Here is a 26,420-nt window from a genome sequence, read left to right on the forward strand (position 1 = left end):
CCAGCACAGACCAATTATGGCTTCTTCTTTGGCAATGGGGCAGAAAGACAGAGACTTTCTACAATCTGGGAGTCATCAATACCTCAGATTCTGACACAGAGAGGTTGTGGAGTCTCCTTCCCTGGAAAAACTCAAAAGCCACTGGGACACACGCTGAGTAACAAGCTCCAGCATGTGTCCCATGCTCGAGCAGGGAGGTTGGGCTGGATAAGGTCCTTTGTAAGCTGAACTGTTCTGTGATCCCCTCGGTGCTGCTGTCACCATAGTTTCAGCTGTGTGCCCACCCAAGAGCTGCCAGACCTGCCTCTGCTCTGTTCCTACCTCTTTCATCTTCCAGAAGTCACACTGGAGCTCAGGAGGAGCCCTTGGAAGCTTTTTCATCAGCACTAAGAGGAGGGAAAAGGTTTCTTGGGGGTTGCACCCTTTAGAGTGGCACAGAGGAGTTGGGCAGCGTGCCATGTCCTGACCCAGCAGAGGACAAGAGATCCAGTGCCCCTGCTCCTTGAGAGGACAATGAGAGATTGGAGTGGCTACAGAGAGAGTCAGGAAACCTCTCAAGGATGGGAAACTGCCAGCTCTGGAGAGCTCGGTCTGCTTAGTTCATCACGAAGATTGAGAGGTGACTTCACGGCTTCCTATAAGAACTGCCAAGGCAGGGAGATACTGAAGAAGGTACTAAAGAGCCCTTTACAGCAGGGACAGGCAGCGATGGCTGGGACCCGAGGCAGGCAAATTTGGGTGACTGATGCAGCCTGTGGGGTTTAAGTGAGAGCGATGCCCATCTCCAGCGGCTGCGGGAGCAAGATCCCCCCCACCCCTGTGGGCAGGGCAGCTGCCAGCAGCAGGTAATTAATTAACAGCTCTGGTGTAAGAGGGGATGTAGCTCATGCTGGAACGCCCCTGGGTTATTTCCCACGATCGATAACCTTCATAAATAATGTATCCCTCAGGGGGAAAAGCTACCTTGCTCTTAGCAGATTTTGTACTTGTTTGGCTTAGAGGGAATAGGACTCCGGGGGGAAAACAGAAGCTGTAAATGAGTAGAGGGGAGTGCAGGTCCAGGCACAGGCAGGAAGCTCGGCTGGGTGACCCCCATGCTGCCCCCCTGACACCCGTGGGGAGCCCTGGAGTGGGAGAGCCGATTCAAACCAGGCAGGCACAGCGAGCTGCCACGCACGGGCAGCTCCCAGCTCCCAGCACCTCACTGTGCCCCCTCCCTGCAAAATTTCGGGCGATTTTTCCTAATTCTGACTCGGTTAAATGCACCCAGAGGAAGGGAGATGAAGCGCTTAGCATCACTTCCCGATTATTTTTTTGCTTCTTTGCCTGTCAGGGAGCCGAGCTCGCTGCAAACCACGGGGCAGTGCCCTCCAGGAGGGATGTGGGGCATTATTGCTCTGCCATTCCCACGGGGATTTGGGAAGAGCATTTAAACAGCCAGCCACAGCCTCTCCACACCTCACTGATAGCCTGGGAAAGGCTGGCTGCAACACAGGGCAGCAGGAAATATAAGCTCTTTTGGGATCAAGAGAAAACATTTGACTGAAAAATTGGGAAGCAGCATGAGGATGGAGACTGGTTCTTCTGGCTTTTGGGTTTAATCCATACCTGCAGTTTTCCTCTTAAAAATCATAGGCTGGGATTTCCTGAGAGAGCAGATGGAGGAGCTGCTTCTCTACCGTGACCTGACACCTGCACTTTGGGTTTTATACTAAATAAAAGGAGCAAGGAGCTGGCAGGAAGCAGAGAGTGTGGTGGATCTGGGATTAAAATAACACCCTCAGTAAACTCTGGCTAGCAGGTTTGTGCTGCCCAGGCTGCTCACTGCACAGCTGGAGCCAGAACATCTGGGAGGTTTTATAAATTAAAAGAAAACACAGGTTTCCTTGTTGTAAAACACTGTTATGATGGGCAGTAGAGCACAGAGATTCTCACAAGGTTCAACGATACACATTTAGGCGAGCCCAGAAAATAATTCTGGGGTTGAAATGAGAGCCCCTTACAAGGGGCTGATCCTGGTGCTTGTCAGCCCACACTCCCTGAGAGCAGATGCAAACAACCCATCCCCTCCTGCCTGGCACCCGGGGCAGAAAAGCTTTTCCCACCCATCTGTCACTGTCGAGGCAGGACGGGAATGAGAAGACTCTGATTCAGAAGGCTGCTGAGAGTAAAACTCCCATTTATTCAAAATACACTGCTCTTTTATACAGAGCTCTGCAAGGACCAAATCCATTGGTCCTGAAGTAAAAACACTCCAAACCATTGGTGCAAAGTGCCTGACGCACAGTCATAGAAATTAACTATAAACAATGTGAACAACAAGAGAGATAAAGAATTATTTACATTCTTCAGCTCTCTGCTGACAAGTGGTTTTCTACATGTGCCTGGCCTGAGAATGCCTGTGTACAGCTCTGACTGGAAGAGTAAATTAGTATTTGCTCAGCAGCTGTGTAAGGGGCTGGGTTTGCTCCCTTCTGCCCCTGGGAGAGTGTTTTTGGAGGTGGGATGGATACTCACTGGCTGGGAAGCTTTGCTGGACTATTCAGCTGCTTCATGGTTCAGATGTCACCTTTTCTGGGGCTGGCACCACCTTCTGATCTAATTTTTGCTCTAACTTGCACCCTTAGTATGCCCAGCCAGGAACTAAGCCTTGCTCACTCTGAGGCTGCTGCACTGGGGCCAGGATTGCATGGCAGGGACTGACAGGAGCACATCCCCAGCCCTCCATCACTATTCCTCACAAAAATCCCATTGCTGGTGTGGCTGAGGCTTCTTAAAGCTTTCCAGCCCCCATCAAGGCTGCTCTGGGAGCTGGAGCCCAGATGGTCTGCACAGATTACTGCAGCCTCCTGGGCTATCCATCCCAGGCACTTTGGCAGGCCTGAATTTCCTCCAAATGACAAAATGACAAAAATAAATAAAATCTCTCAGCATTAAATACCGGGAAGCCCGTGAAAAAGCTGTGTACACAATGAAAACAAATATATGGTTAAATAACCTCTCTAACAGTATTTCTATAAAATGCCTCTCTAAATAATGGCAAGTGAAAGGCTCTCTCTGTCCTGATTAACCTCAGCTGGGGAAGATTGTCTGTATCAAATCACTGCCCTCAGCCGATTAACAATGAATTAAACCCAATGGAAAACAAGTCCCAGAACATCCCTTCTCCTTTCCAATTCAGGGGCAAAATCAAAATAGCAATAAACCCCAAACACCCCAAAGCAAGCACAGCAGTAAAGTCACCCCAGGCTGGGGACGGAGCAGTGACAGGGACCTGGCATGGGGTGAGGTAGGGAGCCTGGCCATGGTCACCCCATGGAGAAGTTGTAGGACCAGGTGTAAGAGTCGTAAGGGATAGAGGGGATGCTGATACAGATTAATTAAAACAACCCAAGGGGAGCCATCCAGTCCTTTGCCTCTTGAACAGAGCCGTTTTTTTATTTTAAAACAAAAATAAAATATAAAATATAATTATATTGGAGTCAGCTAAAGTGACTTTTAAACATTTCTCTCTTATTTTTAGCAAGCCCAGCAGACCCTTGGCATCTGGAAAACCCAAAGTCCCAAAGTGCAAGTGTCAGCTAGAAAATACCATTCCAACAAGAGCTTGCTCCAGGACTGAAAGCCAAAAGGAGATGATTTTTCATGCAGCAAAATCCCATGCCAGTGTGTTTCCAAAGAAAACATCCCCAGCAGCATCACTGGTGAGCACTGAGAGGGAGGCAGTGAGCAAACCCTGTTTGGTGTCCTGGACCAGCCTCCTCTTTCCCTATTTTCCCCAGGAAAAGACTCAGAATTAAAAAAAAAAACCTCAAATGCTTCTTCTCCTACTTATTTTTTGGTTGTTCCCGTTTTCTCAATGATTTTCTTAATAATTGCATAGGAATTGTTGGGTCCTATCAACACCCAGCTGGTGCTCCAATGTCCTCCCTGCCTTGGGATTGGACATGAGGCATCCTAGGCTGGAGCAATGAAGGAGAAAAGTCCCAAAATTTTGGGAGCAAGAGGGTGCATCCCTCACTGCAGGTGTGCTGGTGACACTCTGCAATGTCCCCGTGGTCCCCCAGTGAGCTGCACAGAATTTCAGGTCTCAGGGCAGGACTGCTGGCAACATTGACATCACCAACAATTCTTGGGCACAAACCCAGCCTGCTGTGAAGGCCAGGCCAGTTACTAACTCTAGGAGGGGTGTATCACACAGATTATTTTATTCTTTGCCTTTCACTGTCTGCCTTTGGTATAATAAAGAAGAATAATTGCCAACCAATGGGACCTGCCATCCTGGCACTTTGATGAGAGCCTATTTTGAGACACCAGAACTGCAGCTCAGTGGTTCTACAAGTTGTAAAAACTGTAGTAAAAACCACTCTTTGTCCAATGGGTTGTAAAAACATGTCTTCAGTGATAAGGGGAGCATGACTGCTGCCTGGTGCCTCGGGGCAGGGGGGTCCCTGCAGGGTCCTGCCCCAGAACAAGGTGATTGTCCCTGATCCCCACCAGCATCTGACCCTGTGGGATGTGTGGATGCCTGATGGCTGTGGGGGAGAGCAAAGAATCATCAAAGTGGGTTTTTCCCCACCCCAGACATGCTGCAAAAAGCACATTTAATCCCCTAGCCAGTGTCAGAGACAGAGGGGAGTAAGCCAAGAGCAAAGCTGGGCATGGAGAAGCTGTGGCAGGGGAGATTTTCTGCTTTTTCACTCTGCCTCTCTCTAGCTTTCCAATACCAGGATATCCCTGCATTTTCTCCACCCTAAAACCAGCAGAAACCCCCATTATGAGTGTTAATAGGAGCAGCATGCATGCATATAGATTTTGGAGCATCTTTTCAGGGTGCCAGGTGATGCAACCAGCAGTGCAGCCTGCCAGGGGCCCATTAAGGGTAGGCAGCAGTGGGGGCTGGGCTGCAGCCAGGAATTAGCACCGAGGTGCCTCCTGCTTTGTTTCAAATAACTCTGGCCACTCAGGCCATACAATTCATGTCTGAGCAGATAGCTGGGGAAATAGGAAGCCATGTAAAGCTTGGGGGGGGAACTGAGCTGCATTTGGGACATGCTGGGCTTTGATGGTATTTCTTTGCCCTCCAGAGATGCCAAGAGGGCCAGCACGATGGGTACCACATCCCCAGCCCAGCATTCCTGACCTTCAGCTCCTGGTAGTGCTCTCATTCTGCTTCTTATTTATCCAGCCCTCCAGCCACCCTCTGCTTTATTCACTGTCTCTCCTGCCCAGCCTCTACCCTGTGCTCCTGGTCAGAGCCTTGCCTATTTATATTCTTAACCTCTGCCTCCCTTTCCTCTGTCTCTTTACCCACACATCAATCTTGTTTATGGCCTCCATCAGGCATTACCTGTGAGCTGATGCTGCCTCATCTCTCTCCTAAACCACCCTCAGCTCCATCTCCCTCCCACACAGCAAGATGAGGTGGAAGGAGCCCTTTTGGCAGAGGAGCAGCAGGTGCAGGAGCTCAGCACCCCCTCCCTGATGCACCTTTGGACTGATTTTTGGGGTTAGGTTTTGCCCTGGGCACAGGCAACAAGAAACTGCAGTTCACAAATACCCAACCTCTTGCATCCTTTCTCCTGGGGATGCTCCACCCTGCAGAGGACAGTGGCTTTGGGGACAAAGCTCACATTTCAGAGATGTTCTGAGGCTGGCACCTATCGGCTGCCCATCCCCATTGTCCCAGTGCTACACCCCACTGGCTGCTTTGGCACCACAGCCTTGCTATTCCCACTCCCCAGTGCATCCCACAAAGTTGCCTCACAGAGTCCAGCCTGTAATTTCTCTGCCTCCTCTCCTTCCCCAGATGGTGGGAATTTTCCTCTTGCTGATTCACGCCTCTGTCACGTCACATATTTTTTTTTTTTTTTTTAGCGCTGACGCTGGCTGTGCTCACCCCAGGGAAAGGCTAAAAACCCCAAGCTGCTGCTTTGGGACTGGCCCTCTGCCAGCCACGTGCTGCCAGCTCAGCCAAAAACCTGCATCTGTGCTGAGCAAACCCAAACCTCTCCCACTGCTGGGGTCAAATAAGGGAAATTTCAGGGGTTCATTTTCTCCCTGCCTCCCTAACCCCAATCCTGGGCTCCCAGCTGAGTCCTCATGCTGGGTACAGCACACTTCCAGGTTCAAAAACCCTTTTTTTTAGTATAAAAATCCTCTGGCTCTTCCCTCCAGACCAGCAGAGTGGCATAAAAGGTGGAGGGCCCCATGGACATCACCTGCATCCCTGGTGGGATGGAGCCATTTGCAACCCTGGAAGTGTTTTGGGAAAGGGCAGCATCCAGAGCACCCCACAGGCACCTTCTGTGGGGTTCAGCAGCTGGATCGGGTTTGTACCTCTGCTCATTCCTCCTGGAAATCGTGATTGTGGGAATTTCACCCTTCCCTCTGCTTCTTCTCACCTCCCTCCACGTTCCCTCTCTCACAGAGGGGTCCCGACCAGCAGGAACAGCCCCTCATGCCATGCCAGGCACTGTCAATGGAATTCTCAATTAATTTTCTCTGCTGAGAGCTCTCTCTTTTGCTTCTAGCTCCCAAAAAGGCTGGGATGCCTCCCCCTGCCCAAGCCACCACCTTCCCAAACCCCACCACTTGCAGCAGCCCTGCCCTGCCTGCAGGCTCTGCTTGGGACAGGAAAACCACAGGCTTGATGGAATTTAGGTTTGGTTTAGGGGTTTTGTGTGGTGGAAAAATTTCTTTTTTAACTTGTGCTTCTGAAGAAAGACTTAGTAGTTTTTTGTTGTTTGGTTTTGAGGTAGTTTATTGTAAGCTATTGAAAAGATTGGTTTTTTGGGCTACTGTGGTTTGGTTAGTAGTTTAGGTAGAGGCACACACGTGTCTGACATCTTTTTTGTTCTTTGATTTTTTTTCTTTCTTTTTTTGCTCTTGGCTGTTGCTAGTTTTTATATGGTATATTATGTGATAAATGTTTATAGTTTTAAAAAATATTTATATTTTCAATATTAATATATTTTATATTAATGTATTCAATATTAATATATTTACTATTAATATATTTAACATGAATACATTTAATATTAATATTTTACTATTAATATATTTTATTTAATATATTAATTTAATATGTTTAATGTAATATATTTAATTTAATATATATATTTTTAATATTTATTATTTATATTAAATGGTGTTTTTTTATTTTAAACTAGTTTGTAAGTGCTAATATTACTAAAAACAAGGAGGTGAGGAAGAAGAAAGAGGAAGGATAGGATTGGTTAAAATCTCTCTATCTTACAATTTTTGACTCTTATGTATAAAAACCCCCCTGTATAGGTGTTAAAACCCCCCTGTATAACACTAAAAATTCTTCTTTTTATTTTATAATTACTTTTACTATAACATCTAAATTTTTGTGACTTTTTGTTCTTCTTGCAAAGTTGGTAAATCATTCTATGGCTCAAACTTAAAATCACAGCTGTTTCTAGTTGCCTGCCAGGGTCTCAAATGCTTCTGACCGGGGTTTGGAACTTCAAAAAACATCTGAGGGACATTTTGAGTTCCAACAATTGCCGAGCAACGAGGGGCAGCCAAGGCTGCTGCCTGCAGTGGGGAGGCACTTGCAGCCGTGGGCTTGGGACACGTGGGACACTTTTCATATCAAATGCACCACTAATACATCATAAATGAGTGATTCTGGGTTGTTCTTTGCATTAAATTATTTATTTTATAAAGCCCTGCAGGAGATGCAGCAAGGCAAGGAGCTCCCCTGCCCTGGTCACATCGGGGTGTTACCCACTGAGCCCTCAGTATGGAACCCAAGGCAGGATTAACTGCACTGGTGCCTCTCTCATCTGCAGTGAGGACTTTTATCAGGCTCAAGTGGCAGGGAAGATATTCCTACAGCTGTCTGCAGGATTCAGGAGGAAATACCCCCAATAATCTCATTTTTCACCCCAGTTTAATTTTTAGCCTAATAAGGGTGACTGGTGGTCCCTCCTGAGGTACAGGTTATAGTCGGGAGCATCCCAAAACATCCCGGCCTCGGATGCAGGACTCATCCCAGGATGGCTGTCAGGGTCTGGGCACAGCCACGTCAGCAGCTTAGTGGGATTTGAGAGAGGATTAGACACCAAAGGGGATAACAAGAGAGGATAAAAGATTAGTGGGAATAAAAGACCCTGGCACATCGGGATGAGAGGCAAATACTAATTGCCTGGGGTTGGGAAGGCAGATTCCCTCTGGGAGGGTGATTTATGGCTGTGGGCAGGATGCTGCTGGGCCCAGGTACACAGAGCAACTGATGAGGCTGCAGCCAGTCTCTTTCCCTAAAAAAAAACACAGAGTTTTTTTTCCCCAGTTTGGGTAGAAAGGTGTACACATTCATGGGCAAAAAGTACTTGAAAGGGAAAATAATTTTCAAGAAAGCATCCCCAGCTTGGGGGCGATTTGTACTCCAGAGATTTAAGTCTGCTGGAGTCCTGTTGAATATGACCCCAGTGTTGGCACTGAACAGGTAAATGGTGAAGCCTGCTGTTTTCTGTGGCGTGGCACCCCCCAAATACACTTATTTTGGGAGGAGGGGAGCCCATGCTGAGCTGAAACTCAGCAGCTCCTCTGGGCCAGCCCTGCAGGTCCCCCAGTGCCCCCTCGCTGGCAGAAGCAGGAGCAGAGCAGAGCCCAGCAGGGATGTGCTGCCTGCCCAGCTCCAGGAGCCAGCCTGGGCTCCCTGCTGCCTCCTCCAGCTTGTGCAGGACTGTCCCACGGGCTGGCTGTGGCAGCCAAAATTCAACCACACGTCTGCCTGCACTGCTGCTGTGGGACCCAGACTCCTGGAGGCTTGGAAACAAAAGCTGCCAGTGCCATGCCTGGTGGCCTGGAGCCATCAGGGCCAGGCTGGCACGGGCTGGGTGTGCCACAGCAGAGGAGTGGGGGGTGTGCCAGCACTGTCTGCGTGTGGTTTGGGGGGTCCCTTCTCTGCTGCTGGGGTGTGGGTGGGGTCCTTCCCAGGATGGGGACACCTGGGGGTCCACTCAGGGCTGGGTGGCTTCAAATCAGCACTGTGGGATAGGAGCAGGGCTGGCCCCCGACTGCACACGGCGGTGGCATCATCACCCTGTCCCAAATCCTGCTGCATGTGGGAGAAGAGCACATCACCAGGGCAGGGCCAGGGCTGCAAATGCAAGGATCCTCATCCCTGGGCCACTGCCTGGGCTCCTGAAATCCCCCCCAACACAGGCAGGCTGCAGAGGAGGCGGGCAGGAGGCAGCTGCCAGCAGCGCAGCAACGCGTGGGGTGCAGCCACAGCACACGCACCCCTCCTGCAGCTGTGTGCAAAGCCAGGACAATGCTTCCTTCTTCCTGTGGCACCACCAGCTCCATCTCTGCCCTGCTCTGCCCGGCCCTGGGCAGGGAGGAGTGCTCCTGGCCCGGCTGGATGGAGCATGCACCTTCCCCACTCCCACGTGCTGTCAGCGGGATGCTCACGGGGCTGAAATCTGCTTTTCCCCATGGGATCCCTCAGCAGGGTTTCTCCTGCAGCTGCACTGGGATGTGAACGGGGTATGCAAGGGCTGGGCTGAGAGGCAGCTCTGCTCCTAGGCAGGAGGATACAAGGACTGAAGCTGGGGTATGAGATTGCCTGGGATTTAACAGGCTTTTTTAAGACCAGACATAAACCCCAGCCCTTGCTCTTTAGAGTCATTAAATGTCCCCTGGTTCATTCTGCAAAGGGTAGGCACATTAACCTGCCGGCCTGGCCGCCCTCTGTTAACCACATCCTCATCACACTGACTCCCCTGACATTTGAAACTGCTCTTTTTTCCAAACCCACTGCCTGCTTTCGTTCCCAACACAACATTTTGAGGCTGGGCATTCGCCTCTTGTCATTCCTGAAGCTCTTACGGCATAAATGATACTAAGGAGGAAGAAGAGAAAATCCTTTACCAAAGCATCAGGAGTAAGAACACCTCCATCACCAACAGATTAATTTTTGCTTGAATTAATACACTGAAACTGCAAGCCCTCTCTCTGGAGTGAGGGGCAGGGCAGAGCATCACCCTGCCAGGGCTCACGCTGCCTGTTCTGCCTTCGCCACCTCTGCTGCCAGCTCCCATTTCTATGGAAACCTGCCCCCCTGCTCCTTCCCCTGCCTGCACTCTTGCTAATTTAAGGAAATCAACTTGCTGCTCTCTGAGGAGTTGCCTGGATGGAGGCATGGCACTGAGGCAGGCAGTGATGCTGCCCACCAGTACCTGGCAGCCCTGTCCAGCACTAACAGGGGCCACACAAAGCTCAGGGTGGGTCCGTGCCCCTGCTCCTGCTCTCCTGAGCAGGGAAAGGCAGGACACCTCCTTATCTCCACACTGCCTCTCCTCTGCCAGCCCTCCTTATCTGTTCTCCCCCCATCCTTCTCCCCAGCTTTGTTTACATCAGTACAACACTTGGCCGGGTCAAACACGGTTTCCTGATAAACACATTCCCATTGATTGCTGGAAAGAAGAAGTCCTCCAGAGCAGCACGTTCTTCGCTCTGGGAATCAATAACCTCCAAACCCCCCCTACCCCCAGCCCTGCCCTCCATCTCAGGGAAGGGATGTGCCTCAGAGTGGAGGCAGGACTGGATGGGAGGTGTGACACCTGAAGAAGCTATATGAGGAACCTGCAAATCCCCCTGGCCTCTTCCACGCTGCCCCCCTGGAAGACAAACCCCTTCCAGCTGCTTCCCAAGGCAAGTGCCCCATCCCATCAGCCCTGCTTCCCTCTCCTCCTGCTGGGCCTGGGCAAACATTCCCCTTTCAGGCTGGAAATCAAGGACGTGGGGGCCCTGCCAGCAGCCCTGGAAGGGACAGCAGCGAGGTGCAGCCGTGCTGTGCTGCTGGAGCCCCCCAGGCTGATAATACACTGGCCGTGGGGAAGCTGCTGTGTCTCTGCAGTGAGGGATTTAGCTGTAAAGCCACAATCGATGAAGAGGAATTTAAAGGGATTAGACATTTTGCCACTGCTGCAAATGTGGTGCTCCCTGTGGTGGTCTCCCCTCCTGGAATGCATCAGGGCTTCATGAATGAGGTGTGTGTCCCGTGCTGAGACCCCCTGGGTACCTACAGGATTCACTCAAGAGGCTTTTTTTAGACCCAAAATGCTGAACAACACAGAATTTGCTGTGCAAAATGATGCTTTGCCCACCTGTCCAGTCAGTGGTTCATCTCCCCTATGACAAAACACATACAGGGTGTTGCTGGGAAGCATCCCAGCCCAGTAAGCCTCACCATTTAGTGCAGGGAGAAAACAAATTCAATTATAATAATAAATAATTAATGAGACATAATAAACAGAGACATAAAAATTATAAATAATAATCTGGGCTAGGAAGAAACAAGCCCAAGTGCTCTGTAGGGCCCATATAAACTACCAAACCCTGACCCGAGGGAACCAGCAAAGCATGTGTGATGGAGCATAAGGAGCTGTAATGAATTCAGAGTTTCCACCAGGCTTTAATAAAGTCCTCCTGCAGAGGCTATTAAGGGAACTAAGATGAGAGGTGAAAGTTTGTTATGGATTAGAAACTGTCTAGGAGACAGAGGAAAAGATAAAAGAGCTGAGAAGTGATGAAGACACACCATGAGCTGCAGAGCCTGGGACATCTCCCGTGGGGCTCGTGCCCTGGAGAGGGGCCTGGCCCGGGCTGGGGCTGCAGGAGGATGAGCTGTGCCCATTCTCAGGAGCTGGGCTGGCTCTACAGCAGAAGCTGAAGCTCATTCATTGCCAGTGTGGCTGTTCATTCAAAAGGAACGCTGCCTTTGCTGCTGAGGATGCTGGTGCCATCTCCCCCCCAGCACCCGGCCTGCACGGATCATCCAGGCAGCCCTGATCCCCCAAAAGGCTGGGCTGGCCCAGCTCAGCCCCATTGGTGCTGCCAGGCACCCCGCTGCCAGCCAGAGCCCATGGGCCCCAGCTCCAGCAGGGATTGGCACCCAGCTCCATCCTGCTTTTCAACCAGCACTGGCTCGGGGGGGCCTGGGGCTGCCGTGGGGACTCTTCTGCTTCTCCTTGGGGTGCCAGCCTTGTGTCTATCCCTTGCTGAGAGGGCTGGGATGATCTTTCCTGAAGGCAAAACAAGCATCTGGGGTACCCAGAATTGGGGGGTGGGGGTGGAGTTACACCCCCAGTCCCCCCCAGTCCCACTCAGCTTCACACCTCCGAGCCTGAGTGAGAGCTGCAACCACCCAGTGCCTCCCAAACCCTGCCCTGCTGGATGGATTTTTTAAATTGGATTGTGACAAACATTTAATACCTAATAGAGCTCACACCAGCACAGTTAATTAAGAAGGTGACTAATCCAATTCACTCGTGGGAGAGCAGAGAGTGAGGAGAGGGAGAGAGGGAGGCAGGGAGCCTGCCTTAGTGTGGGGAGGGAGGAGGAGAAAATCAGCTTCTATCACCTGGCATTTCATTTTGTGTGTGCACACACCCAATGAAGAAAGACTTCTCTTCCCTGTGGGTTTCAGATTCAGTCAAAGAAAGAAACTGAGAGTTTCTAGCCAGGCAAAAGCCTGGGAAAGAGCTGGGAAAGAATGTAAATAATTATTTATCTCTCTTGTTTTTCACATCGTTTATAGTTAAGTTCTATCATGGTGCGTCAAGCACTCTGCACCAATGGTGTAGGTTGTTTTTACTTTAGAACCAATGGATTTGATCCTTGTGAAGCTCCGTATAAAAGAGCAGTGTATTTTGAATAAATGAGAGTTTTACTCTCAGCAGCCTTCTGAGTCAGAGTCTTCTCATTCCTGTCCTGCCTCGACAGTGACATTCCCTGCTGCAAACTCCGGAGCTGCTGAGCAGAAGCTGAGCTCTGTGTGAGCATCACTGGGGTACCAGGCCAGGGGAGGGTCAGGATCCTGGCAGCTGGAGGCTCCTTGGGGCTTGGCCACAGAGATGCCCATAGCCCTCGGTTTTATTTAAAACACCCTGCAGGAGCTTTTCGAGCTCCGAGGGGGCTGCCGGGGCACAGCCGCTGCAGAGCATCCCCTGCTCCACACGGGACCGTGCCGTGGGACCGGCGCCAGGCACGTGGGGCTGGCAGCGCCAGCTGTGCCAACATCTGTATGCCACTCACAGCCCGTGCCCCCGGAGTCGATAAATAACACAAGTGGAGTTCTTTTGGCCCCGGGGACGGGGCTGTGTCCCGGAGCACAGAGCGGCTCTTTCTCCGTCTCTCTGCGGCGCCCGAGTTCATTGTCCCCCCCGGCGGAGAACAGGGCGAGGATTGAGCGCGGCGCCCATCTGCGAGGGCAGCCGGAGAGAGGCTCCCCACAGCAGCGCCCAGGGCCTCAATGGCGCTTTTCAGGGAGCCCGGCAAACAAAAGGCCGGAGCGAGGGAGAGCCGGGGAGGGCTGGGGGGGACGGGGATGGAGCCAGGGGAGGAGGGCGAGCAGGATGAGCTGGAGAGGAGGACAAGGGGAGAAAGCATAAACGCGGCAGCTCCATCGGAACGTGCTTCCTACAGAAAGCGAGGCAGCTGGGGAGTTACAGCGTGCTCAGAACATGTTTCTCCATCTCCCAGGACCCCTGTGACGCTGATCAGATAAACCTGGACCCCTCCTTCCTGCCCAACAGGGTTGGAAGAGAGCCAAAAGAGACCTCTCTGTCCAGAGCCTAGATAAGGCGATTGTCGGAACTCAAAATGTCCCTCAGACATTTTTGGAGGTTCCAGGCCCCGGTCGGAAGCATTTGAGACCCTGGAAACAGCTGTGATTTTGGGTTTGAGCCATGGAATGATTTACCAACCTTGCAGGAAGAACAAGAAGTCACAAAAAATTATATATTATAGTAGAAGTAGTCACAAAGTAGAGGGAAAAAGTTTTTAGTATTGTACAAGGGGGTTTTGACACCTGTACAGGGGGTTTTTACTTTGTACATGGGGCTCAGAGGTTTTAAGATGGAGGAATGTAGGCCGGTCCTCTTCCTCCTATTTCTCCTTCCTTACCTCCATGTTCTTGGTGATGTTGGCACTCACAGATTGGTTTAGAGTAGAAAAGCACCATTTAATAGAGCTAATAATATAGCATTGGGAAAAACTGTAAACATGTAACACATAATGTACCATATAAAAGATAGAAAATCACCATTTAATATAGGTAATAGGCATTGGGGAAAAACTGTAACCATGTAACACGTAATGTACCATATAAAAGATAGAAAATCACCATTTAATATAGGTAATAGGCATTGGGGAAAAACTGTAACCATGTCACACATAATGTCCCATATAAAAGACAGCAGCAGCCCTGGCGGGGAGAGAAGAAGCAGTCGGGAGTCAGAGAGGATGTCAGGGTGTGTGTGTGCCTCTGCCTGAGCTCTGAGCAAACCACAGCAGCCCAAGGAGAAAATCTTTTAGATAACTTGCAATAAACTGCCTTGAGTCCGAACAACAGAGACTGCTGAGCCTTTCTTTGGAAGCTCGGGTTGGAGGAGAGACTTTTCCACCACAAGGATCCCCTGAACCAGGCTGGGGTTCCAACAGGGGATGTCCCTTCCTGGTCACTCTTTTTGCCCCTCTCTTCCCTCGGACCATGCAATAAAAAGAGCTGGACAACTACATCGGGGTGAGAGCCTCTTTTGGAGATCTTTGCCCATCTCCTGATGTTCCTCCCCTCAAGGCCTCGTATCTCTGAGCTAGCCTGATCATTTAGGGGCTGAGAGAGAGGAAAAACATCACTGGAGGACTTCAGCGTGCGGGCAGCAGTGCCACGAGAGGCAGGTACCAGGGATGCTGGAGCACTGCACACCTCCGGCCCAGCCACTGCCAGGCACCAGCACAGGAGAGTCCTGCTCCTCGTCAATTAGTCCTCATTAAGCAAGGCCAGCAAAAGGGGATGCTGCCTTAGTGACATGACAAGCAGATGGGTTACAATTGGAGAGGAAAAGAATAAAAATCGAAACAACCCAAAGGAAACCAAACAAACCTCTGCCCAGCAGTGCCGCCCGTGGCTTCCATGGGCAGCACTGAAAGCACCCCCAGGGACCCCCAGGTTGTCCTGGGGTGATGGGTGCGTGTCAGATGTGGGGAGGAGGCCACGACAGCACCGAGTAATTAATGAGGAATTACGCCACCAGCTCATCCCTCCTGCGGCCAGAAAAGCCCCCAGGGTGCTCCCAGCATCCTCCCCCTTGCAGGAAATAATTACTTAAGTTAAAATTATTTACCAAATGAGGCAATTCTCGGCGTGCTATCTCGCAGCCGTTTGCCTGGTTTACATTGTTGCTAGTGCCACACAATAAATTAGCTGTGTAATTAAAGACGAGTTTAATGCTGATGCTTTGCAGAGGGATTTTCTTTTAAGCTGTCTGCAAGTAGGAGCGACACGCATGATGTGAGGGGCTGTGGGCACGGGAGGGACCGGCAGGGCCGGGCAGGACACTGAGCCCCCACGACAAATGTGTCCCTGGCATCCCCAAGGGACAGCAGGCAGATCGAATGAAATCAATCTGCATTTTAATTACGAGCCACACTCTCCCTGCAGGGACGCTGAGCCGTCTGCAGTGGGAGCAGCCAAAATCGCCTCGGGTGAAGCTCCCTGCTTGTCCCCGTGTTATTCAGCAGGGACACGGGCGTGCTCCAGCGACAGGACCTATTCCTGACTGCGACCAACCGAGAGAGGCTACAGAACCCCACGGGGATTAGAGGACTCATCCACAAAACAAAAAACAAAAACAAACAAACAAACAAAAACCCCAAAAAACCCCAGGAAAATAAACAGCGCACTTTAGGAATCCACGCTTTTGGTGATTTCTGCTGACTAACATGGTATCTGCCAAAAGCAAGGAAACTGTTTCCCATCAGGGGAACAGTTCAAGGGCTTCACTAGGAAACATCTCCTCATTGGAGATGAAGCTCTAGGAACACGACATTGGGCATGGAGCTCCAGCTCCATCCCCCCAGTGGGGACCACGAGGGGCTGAGACCCAGGAGCTGCTTTGCTCCTCCTGCAGCTCATCCAGCCTGCTCCCCCACAGCCAGGGGTGGGCAGGGCTCAGGGGTCACCTCCCCTGCTAGCCAGGAGATGGAGAGCCACAGCCCAGCTCTCCCATGCTGGCTTGGTCGGGGCAGCCATGCCCCAGGGCCTCCTCCCCATCCACCGGCAGATTTACAAATGCATCAGTATTGACTCGGCAATCAATTCTCAAATCCCAGCAGCCAGGCCAAGGAAGAGCAATTACAGCAGCCAGCCATGTGCTCCAGCTGATGCAAACAGAGCAGCCTCCCCTGGGGACCCTGCCACAGGTCCCACGATGCCAGGCCTTTTCCTTCCACCAGGGAGGAGATTTGCACTTCAGAGCAGAGCCAGCACCCAGTGGAGCCCTTCTGCTGCCAGGCACCCCCCAGTGCACCCCCAGCCTCCAGCCCTGCATGGTCTCAAGTGGGACATTCTTCCCAAATGAGTGGGGGAAAGAGGAGGGAGCTGCCCTGGAGAGCTGAATTCACTTCTCCCTCTTGTGATGGCTCTCGCGAGCAAAAGGGGAGAGCAAATCCCTCACCTCTCCCAAACCCTTCTTCAGGAGAACAGCCATTACCAAAGGACTTTGCTACACTTGTAGTATCTAGAAGCATTTAATTTCCCCAGCGTGTGTGGGATTTGTGATCTCCAACAGAAGAGGAGTTCTGGCTGGGCCAAACGAACATCCCACATGCACCCAGGTGCCAGTTAAACACCCCTGGATATTTTCTCTAGCAGTGATCCACACTACCACAGACTGGGAACAGGCTCCGAATCTCATCTTCCCCATGGTGACTTGCTGGAAAGAGGGGGGGAGGCAGAAATCCCTCCCCAGAAGTGTTTATTTAGTAACAAATCTGGGGGTGGGGGGGGAGAGAGAGGCAGGGAGGGGTGGGAGGTTGGTGCTGGGATGGTCTCTAGCACGTCCTGGGTCAAGCTGCCCACAAAATCAAACAGCTCAGAAGGAAAATCTTCGGATGAAGATTTCTGCTCACCAGCCTGCCTAGGGAAAGGGACCTCAGCTGCCCTTTCCAACCTCTACTGTCCTTCTTATGGTGAATTCAGACCCTTTCTTAAACCCCAGCCACCCCAGGGAGCATGAGGGGAGAATTTAGCATCCCTGGGATTGTCATTGTCCCACCACCCACAGAGCACCAAACCCCACAGAGGGGGGAGGAGGAGATGGGACATGTGACACCCACAAGCTCTGATATTCCCACCTGCTCCTCTTTTCCCAACCTTTGCCATCCCAGATGCTCATGTGCCAGCAGGACAAGCTCCCCATGGTGGCTTGTTAAAAGCTCTGTGTGTTACTGAAGGCAGCTGTGGAAGCCAGGAGATGGCTTTGCTGCCTGCACCTTGCCAAGGTGCCTGCCCTGGGGATGGAAATTATGGAAATACCAAGCTTTGACATTTAAAAGTATCAAGGAAAATAAAGATGAGGGGAGAGGGAAAGAACCAAACAATTACCTGGGCTTCCTCAAGGAACTGCCAGGAGAAATTGTGATGGCCAATTATAAAGGGAAAATGAAATCAAGCTCTGAGATGAAGACAACAGGCTGGGGGAGGTAGGAAGGCACAGGAGGAGAGGGGGTCTCAGCCTGTGGATGGGATGTTTGGTGCTGAGATTTTGCCAAGGAATGATGATCCTTTGTTTCCCAGTGGGAAGGGGCTCCCTCCCTGACATTCCTTTGGCTAGGCAATGGCAGGAATGATGGAGGGGAGATGTCCTTTCCATGCCCATGGAACTCAGCTGGAGCACCTCCCCCTGGGGCTGTGGGAGTGGAGGCAGCTGAAAATCTTTAACTAAAAGTCAGCTGAAATGGTGCTGGGCATCCTAGGACTCATTCCAGGCACATTGGTAAGGGGGACTGGACCTGCCTTGTGGGCTATGAGAATGATGAGGGGAAAACCCCTTCCAGAACAAGAGACAGACAAATGGCACCTGCTGAACCTGCCCTGTATTTTCTATTTTTTTTTCCATTTCCTATCCCCATCCCTTCTGATTTCCTTATTGTATTTCTTGTGCAGTGGGGTGGGTGAGGGAAGAGCAGGACGCAGCCGTGCTGTCAGGTCCTGCAGAGCTTCCAGCACTTTCTGCCACTGAATTGCCAACTCCCAGGAACTCCAGCCAGCAAACTGGGCTGGCACACTGGGAGCATCCAAGCAGTCCCAGATTTTACCCTCTCTGGGATTTTTACCTGGCTCTAGGATGCTGCTGCCCTGGCTGGGACCACCTTAGGGATGGAAGCAGCATCTAACACCATTGACATTTCGCTTCTCATTACAGGCGCAATTAACAGGCGAGAGGATTACAGGCGCCGGCTGCATCGTGTCCCCGTCCCTCAGCAGCCTCCTGCTGCCTTTATCTCTTCTGCCTGGGCAGTTCCATCGATGAATCGACTTCTTCCCCTGCCTAATTTATGTCTCCTTTATGTTTGTTTATATAATAAGGTTAAACATCTACTTTACACCCTCCATGCTTGTACTTGTTAATTAGCGTTTTTCTTGGGTTTTATTGCATTTGCTGAGGGCTCTGGTGAGATGAACAGTAGCAAGGAGGGGGCTGGGAACCCCGCAGACACCCTGTGCCAGGGCAGGAGCTGCAGCCCCCAGCCCACCCCAGCCCAGCAGGTGTGGGTGCCTGGTACCCCCCAGGAGCTGTGGGTGAAGCAGTCAGAGCTGCAGCGGTGCCGGGGAAGGGCTCCCACAGGATTGGTTTCCACTTCTCAGTACAGTTCTCGAGCTGCTTTCGGGGGATTGGGGAGCCTGGAGCACCACCATCAGGAGAACAGCGAGAGATCCATGAGTGACAAACTGTCCCCGCAGCTTCACCTTGCCGATGCTCAAATCCACCTGACGAGTCCCCGTGAGCAGCTTAGGGGTGCAGGGCAGGGCAGGGAGCTCTCCAGGGGCTGCTCCCCACAATCAGCCTCACAAACATGGGAGCCCAGCCTTGCCCTGCCTGCAGAGCCACCTCACTCCCCGAGCCCAGAGGAAACCTCAAACTGTCCCTTCATCCTTGGCTGGATGTTCACCCTGTAAGCCAGGCCTTACAGCCAGCCCCTCGCTAGCACCAGCAGCGGGAGCCCCAGCAGGGTTTCCCCAGGGCTGGTACCACGGTGCTACAAATGGATGCGCAGGACCCCGGGGCCCACCCTGCCCTGCTGGGGCAGAAAAAGCCGCAGCTCCCGAGCACTCAGCGCCCCTCGCTGCTCAGTGCCTGGTGGGGGGGAGGACCCGCTCCTCTCTCCCACCCATCCTCCCCGTACAAACCCGGGCATTTGCAGCTCATTGCCGTGAGCACCTGAGAACCAAAGAAACAGCCAAGCTCATGCTGCACCGCTGACTCTCCTGCCTGCCTGCCAAGCCTTCTCCTCTTGCCCCGTTCCCCCGGCCTCAGTTTCCCTGCCCGCAGACACACGGGGGTGCGATGCAGCGGGCAGCCACAGGGATGCAGCCGGCAGAGACCAATGCCCAAATCTGACCCTTCCTTGAGGCCTCAGTGCCGCCGCGGGAGATGTGGGGTCCCAGCTGCCCAGCCGATACACAGCGAGGGCTTAAAGAGGCAGAATACAGCGATGCTTCCTTCCACAGCGCCTCAGCGAGCCCCCAGCCGCTCCAGAAAGGATCCCCCGCACTGGGCTTAGCCTTCTCCTCCTCTCCGGGTAGATGGATTCTGGCGGAAGCCATAGCAGGTAACTGCTAATGAAGCACGCCTAATTAATGCGTTCCTCAGACACACCCCCGGCGTCCCTTCCTCCAGGTGCTCCGCCACCCCTCCGGCAGCGGTGACCTCGCCAAGCAAGCTCCGCTCCCTGGCTGTAAAAGTCGCAGCTGTGCCCAGGCTCGGGGAGCATCTTTCAGCCCAAAGCCCTGCGATGGCCCCTTCCAGGGGTCAGCTCTCCTACAGAACGGCAGCGTTGCTGCATGAGCAGGCGGGAGAGGAGGCGAGACCCTGGTCAAACTTTGGTGAATTGAAGCAGAAAGCCGGGCTAAGGCTCAGCAGAGCCTGGGTGGGCTTCGCGTTCGCCGGCAGCATCCAGCCGCGGGCGGAGGGAGGGAGAGGCTGCTCAGGCTCGTTCCCAGCTCCCGGAGTTGGGGATGCTGCTGCCCCCGCGGCCCCGCGGGGAGTGGGAGTCGTGGGCAAGAAGAAGGGAGCGGGCTGGGAAGGAGAGATGGAGCCCGGGTTTGACGGGGAGAGGTGTGAATGAGCCCCCCAGCGCTGCCCGCAAGGATGCAGCAAGCAGCCTCCTCCCCCCCAGAACTGTCTCCGTATGACGCAGGTGCCCAGAGCCAAATTTCCTCAGTCTCATACCAGCCACAAAAGGAACTTGCAGAAAGTGCAGGCAGCCTTTACCACCCCCCAAAAACTACCAATATATCCCCTTTCCTCTCGCACAGCCGCCCGCGGCCGGGCCGGGGAATCGTGGGTCTCTGCCCACCGCCGCTTCCCTCTGCCCTCAACTCCTGCCCCGAGCAGGGACACAGAGCAGGGACACAGAGCAGGGACACAGAGCAGGGACACAGAGCAGGGACACAGAGCAAAGACACAGAGCAGGGACACAGAGCAGGGACACAGTGAAAAGGGCACAGGGCTGGGATGCGCGGGGCATCGGAGCGCGGAGAGCTGTGCCCGCGGAGCGCGGAGCTCAGAGCCGAGACTCGGAGCTGTAACACGGAGCTCAGAGATGTGACACGGAGCTCAGAGCCGAGACACGGAGCTCAGAGCCGAGACACGGAGCTCAGAGCTGTAACACGGAGCGCAGAGCCGAGACACGGAGCTCAGAGCCCAGACAGGGAGCTCAGAGCTGTAACACGGAGCTCAGAGCCGAAACACGGAGCTCAGAGCCCAGACACGGAGCTCAGAGCCGAAACACGGAGCTCAGAGCTGTAACACGGAGCTCAGAGCCGAGACACGGAGCTCAGAGCCGAGACACGGAGCTCAGAGCCGAGACACGGAGCTCAGAGCTGTGACACGGAGCTCAGAGCTGTAACACGGAGCTCAGAGCCGAGACACGGAGCTCAGAGCTGTAACACGGAGCTCAGAGCCGAGACACGGAGCTCAGAGCCCAGACACGGAGCTCAGAGCTGTAACACGGAGCTCAGAGCCCAGACACGGAGCGCAGAGCTGTAACACGGAGCTCAGAGCCCAGACACGGAGCGCAGCCTGCGCAGCCCGGAGCGCGGAGCCGGGCGCGGAGCGCGGAGCCGGAGCGGCGCACGCGGAGCCGGGCGCGGAGCGCGGAGCTGTCCGCGGTGCTGAGGACACTCACCGGGCCGGGCCGGGCCGGCTCCTCCTGCTGCCGCCGGGATGCGCGGGGGGCGGCCCCGCTCCGCGGGTGCCCGGGCTCGGCCTGGCGCCCTTCCTGGCACCGGCAGCCCCTCTGGCTGCTGCGGCCGGGAGGAGCGACCCCGGGACTGCCTCGCTGCCGCTCCGTCCCCTCCTTAAATTTCAGCAGCTTCCTTCCCCCCCCCCCCCGCCCCCCGTTCTTTTCCCTTGCTCTCCCCTGCTCTCCGCTCCCCGCTCCGGGCTCTCCGCACGCAGCCGCCTAGCGGGCAGGGGCGGGGGAAGATCCCACCGCACGCCCGGGCGGCACCGCCGCCGCAGCGGCATCGCCTCCCACCGCCCGCGGGCACCCGCCCCCGCCGCGCCGGGAGCGCTCCCGAGCAGCGGGGAACAGCGGGAGCGACAAAGGAGCGGGAGGAAAGGGGGGGAAATGGGATGCAAAAAGAATGAGAGCCCACTGAGTTTGACCTCAGCCTTCCTGGGGTCTGGATGCAGGTCGGCGTGGGCACAGGAATGGTCGGAGGGCTGGGATATCCCTGCTGTGACAGCCTAGGGAAGAGAAGGCTCCAGGGGGAACTTAGAGCCCATTCCAGTGACTATAGGGGCTCCAAAGAGAGGAGTTTGGACAAGGCTATGGAGTGACAGGAGATGGGGGAATGGGTTCCCACTGCCAGGGGCAGGGTTAGATGGGATATTAAGAAGAACTTCTTCCCTGTGTGGGTGGGGAGGCCCTGGCACAGGTTGCCCAGAGAGGCTGTGGCTGCCCCATCCCTGGAATGTTCAAAGCCAAGTTGGATAGAGCTTGGAGCAACCTTGTCTTGTGGGGGTGGAAAAAGATGGTCTTTAAAGTCCCTTCCGACCCAAACCATTCTGGAATTCTGTAATGCCACAGAACATGTGTGCATAGTACCCAAAACTCTGGGTTCTGACACTCCCTGGTCCCCCAAATTTTAATTAACATTTGTGGGAGAATGTTGTTACTCAGCTGGGAGGTTGGGGTATCAGTTGTACGTGACAGGACAGGTGAACAGAGCTGCCTGGGGAGGAGGGAGCAGGTAGCCACAGCATATTTGGATCACTCTAATTCCTTTTAACATCATAATCTACCTGACTATTGAAAGTAATGAGCCTCCAAAAGCTTTTTGCTCAACAACGAGTAGCGCTGTTGACAGTAGAAAGTATTTTTTCACAGCTGAGCTGGTGAACTGAAGTTGAGAAGAGCAATTCCACCTGATTCTGCACAAAACTTGGATAGGTTTCTTGGCAAGCTACTTCCTCAGGTTAGAGACCCCTGTCCTGGCATGTTAAAACAGACTTTTTTTAGTCACAGGAACAAGGTGGTCCTAAATGGTCCATGACTCCTCAGATACGATTTCATGTCCCAATTTCCCCACACTGCTTTGGGTAAATTGCCTAATTTACCTCCTACCTCCATAGAATGGAAGCTCAATGAGAAGTATAAAGGCCATTAAGAGTGATGAGCTGTTCAGCTCTGTAGGTAAGTGATGAGCTGTTCAGCTCTGCACACTTACATGTGTATGGAGCCCTGTACCTTCCCAGAGACATCCTACAGAGAGAAACCCACCTCGCTGAGGAGGCCAGCAGGGACCTTTGGATGGTCTCAGACACCAGAGATAACTAAACCTGGCTGACCTATGCCATGAGTGCCACCAGTGAGGAGGGAGGCAGCTGTGCAGACTATTGATGCCTTGTGAAGGCTGAGCTAGGACAGAGGCTGGGCAGAGTTAAAGAATAAATTAGGGATTTATTAAAAAGCCTCAATGGATCCACGTTGGGCAGCACAAGAACCCAGCCAGGGCTACACCCAAGATGAACCAAAATGGTCACAAAATGCATGAGTGCTCATGAGGTCTCTCACTTTTACAAGTTCTGCTCTACTTGCACATTTGAGTTCATTGTCCAATTCCAGCTTTAGCCCATGCAGTCCCATCCTGCTTGTTTTTCTTTCTTCAGCCCACATTGTTTGTGCTCTTGGGCTGAGATTTGGATCATTTGTCCTTGGTTCCAAGCTAGAGAATGAATTGTTTTGTCTCCCTGCTCTGTGAAGAGAGCTCACCATCCCCTCATATGAAGTTGAGAACTACACATTAAAGCAGCACAGACTCTAAAAATACAACATCTAAACCCTCAGGCATCACTATCATGCAAAAGCCTGAGCTGGAAATGAGGTATTCCAGCTTTGGCATTACAGATGTACCAGCATGACCAAAATGACATTCCTTGGACCCTGATGGAAAAAAGCCCAAGAAGCCATATGTAAGCAAGACTGAAATAGCTGATCAGGCCCTCCTGGCTTTCTCCAGCTCAAGGAGTCACTGCCCTCCTTCAGCCTCCTGCCCAACAATGAGCCTGCAAGTCAAAGTCAAGGGCAATGTCCCCAGAACTCCTGTGTTTTGAGTGTGACCACACACTAAGGAGTTTCTCACTCAGGTCCCTCAGAGCAGGGTGCCTGGCTGTAAAACCCATGTGCTGCAATTGCTGTGCAGGTGCAAGGGAAAAGCAGGGTCAAGCAGAGCCCAAAGCTGTCACTCCTGTTTGAGGGTCCTTAATGAAAAACCTTAATGCTGCTGAGGAGAGATAGACAAAATCCCTTGCTCTTACATGTACTTCAGAGAAAGGTACACCCCAAAATGGGAAACCAGCTTGTTTTGTAGCCAACACAAGAAGTTTTCCAAGGGGCAGTCTCTGGAGGAAAGAGCATGTGGTTTGCATGAGGCATGGGTGGTCTGAAGGGGTCCCTGGGGGCCGTGCTGGGAAGAGCTAGAGACATTAGTTTAGAAAAACTATTTGGGAGATAATTTCAAATCTCTTTTCTCTCTGTTTTGCTCATGCTCATTTTGGGACTCGGGGCCACGATCACCCCCAGAGCACCCTCATGTTTCACAAGCCTGCCTGGCTGATCCCAGTGGGGATTGAGCCTTAGGGTTTCTATCACTTCAGCATTAGGAAAAGCACTCTCCAGTGAATGAGACCTTCTGGACTGGCCTGAAAGCCCCAAGATCTCTTCCCTGTGCAGTCTTGGAGGGATACCCAGCACTGAGCCACTTCTGTTCCCATCCCTCCCCTCTTGCTGCTCCTCTCTCAGTACATCCCTCAAGAAAAAATTGTGTGGAAACAGATCTGCAGCCAGTGCTCACCCACTCCCCTGGGCCTTGAGCATCCTTGCTATTTCCCTGGAGGTGTGTGGCAATGGGAATTCTGCAGGAAAAGTTCGGGAGGAGGCTTTTCCCCCTTCTCTCAGGGACGCTGGAGCCTGCAGCCCCCGGGAGCAGCTCTTGTGCAGAGCCGCGCGTGCGGAGCAGAGCCGAGGAGCCACGCGCGGCTCCCAGCCCGAATTACCAGAAAATTAAACATATGTCTCCACTCACCCAGGCGAGGAATTCGATGTTGATCCGTCCTGATTCCATCTATTTCAATTATAGACAAGGACAGGCACCGCCTTCCCCTCACACAGAGCCGGGAAGGCTGAACAGTCCTGGAGAGGTCTCCAGCCCGCAGGGGAGGAGCATCCCAGGCACAGCAGCCCCTTTGAACCCCATGGGGGGATGCTCAAGGCTGTGGAGAGGCTGGGGAGATATTTGGGGACCTCGGGTAGATGTTCAGCACCACGGAGGGATCACTTGGGCCATGGCAGGGGGAAGTTCTTAGGGCTCTGGGTGGATTCTTGAGTTTCTAGAGTGGAAGTTTGGAGACCTGGGGAGTTCTGGGGAGATACTTGAAGCCATGGATGGGGTGCTCAGGGCCCTGGCAGGATGCTGAGAATAAGGGGCCATGGGGGGGCTGACAGCAGGAACTTGCAGAATACACAGGGGCTGTGTGTCTATAATAAGAGAGAGCAGCACACAGTAAACCAAAGTGATATTAAAAAAGGTTTGACTACAGTCACGAGAGCAATAAACCCTTCAATCAAAGCCTCCAGATTATCTGCTGTCATAGAATGTGAATGCTGGCAAGGGTGTGGAGAATGGCAACAGAGCCAAAAAACCGTCCCACAAAACAGATGTGAGCTTTATGGCAAGGCAGCTCAGGTGCTGCATTAGTCCATACCACCAGGGCTTCAATCCTCCCGGGATGGGCTGGGGAAGCCACTCCCCAGGCCACTGCAAAGAGCTCCTGCAGTGCAGTTTGTGTTTCCAAAGGAGGAGAAATACCTTGAGATGCTCCAGTGGTGGGAGATGCAAGCAAGCTCAGGTGGGTGATGTGCTGCACACAGCCTCTGTGTCCATCTTTCACCTTGCTGGGGAGAAGCAAACACCTCTGCTGTGAAGCCAGGGGAGGTTTGTCTTGTAATGGCCAAGCAGTTTCTCATGTTTTATGTGTGAATAAATATCAGTATTATAGAACAGCATTGATGTGAGGCCCAACTGCTGCAGCAGGTGTGTTAAGCCAACATGCCTGTATGTGTAATACCCATCAGGAGTGGGGGCTTTTCAGAAAACATCCAATAGACCTGTGCTTGGGGATCACCAGGAGCACACAAGAAACCAGATGGATTCTGGATTCTTCCATTTTGCATGTTGAGGACAGACATAGCTCTGATGGCTCAGAGCATAGAGACACGCTGATCCTTGAGGGGCACAAGGATGTGGCAGCTCCTGGCATTAAGTGTTGATCTTATCCACCTTTCTCTGTCTTCAGCCCCTCCTTGAGCATGCCCAGGAGAAGACAGACACCCATGGGGTTGGTTACTAGCAGTAGTAACCAGCTTCTGGGGTAAGTGGGTGCAAAGCCCTGCCCCATCCTGGGGTTTCAGGCTGCTGCTGGCAGCAATTTCTCTGCTCCTCCCCAGCATCAGCTGTGTCTCCCTGCATTCATCAGTCACTTTGTTGCCAGCCTGTGCTCAGATAGAATCACAGAGTCACAAAATAGTGAGGTTGGAAGAGACCTCTAAGATCATCAAGTCCCACCTATGCCCTAACACCACAACTAAACTATAGCACCAAGTGCCAAGTCCAGTCTTTTTTTAAACACATCCAGAGATGGTGATTCTACCACATCCCTGGGAAGACAATTCCAGTACTTTATTATTCTTTTGATGAAATTTTTTTTTCCTAATATCCAATCTAAACCTTCCCTGACGTAGCTTGAGACTGTGTCCTCTTGTTCTGCCAGTTGCTGCCCAGTGGAAGAGATCGACCCCCACCTGTCTGCAAC

The 26,420-nt window shown here is 52.7% G+C and overlaps 1 protein-coding gene across 2 annotated transcripts in view; it reads right to left on the minus strand.

Annotated features, from left to right (window-relative positions):
* Positions 1–21,449, minus strand: part of TNR (tenascin R) — a 79,488-nt gene extending 58,039 nt beyond the window's left edge. For both annotated transcript variants that reach the window (XM_085586657.1, XM_021546032.4), the window contains exon 1: positions 21,232–21,449. The gene's annotated coding sequence lies outside the window, so the exon portion shown is untranslated. The remainder of the gene's footprint in view (positions 1–21,231) is intronic.
* Positions 21,450–26,420: the final 4,971 nt, after the last annotated feature.

This window comes from Lonchura striata, chromosome 8 (genome assembly GCF_050655825.1).
Source record: "Lonchura striata isolate lonStrDom1 chromosome 8, ASM5065582v1, whole genome shotgun sequence".
Lineage (NCBI taxonomy): Eukaryota > Metazoa > Chordata > Aves > Passeriformes > Estrildidae > Lonchura > Lonchura striata.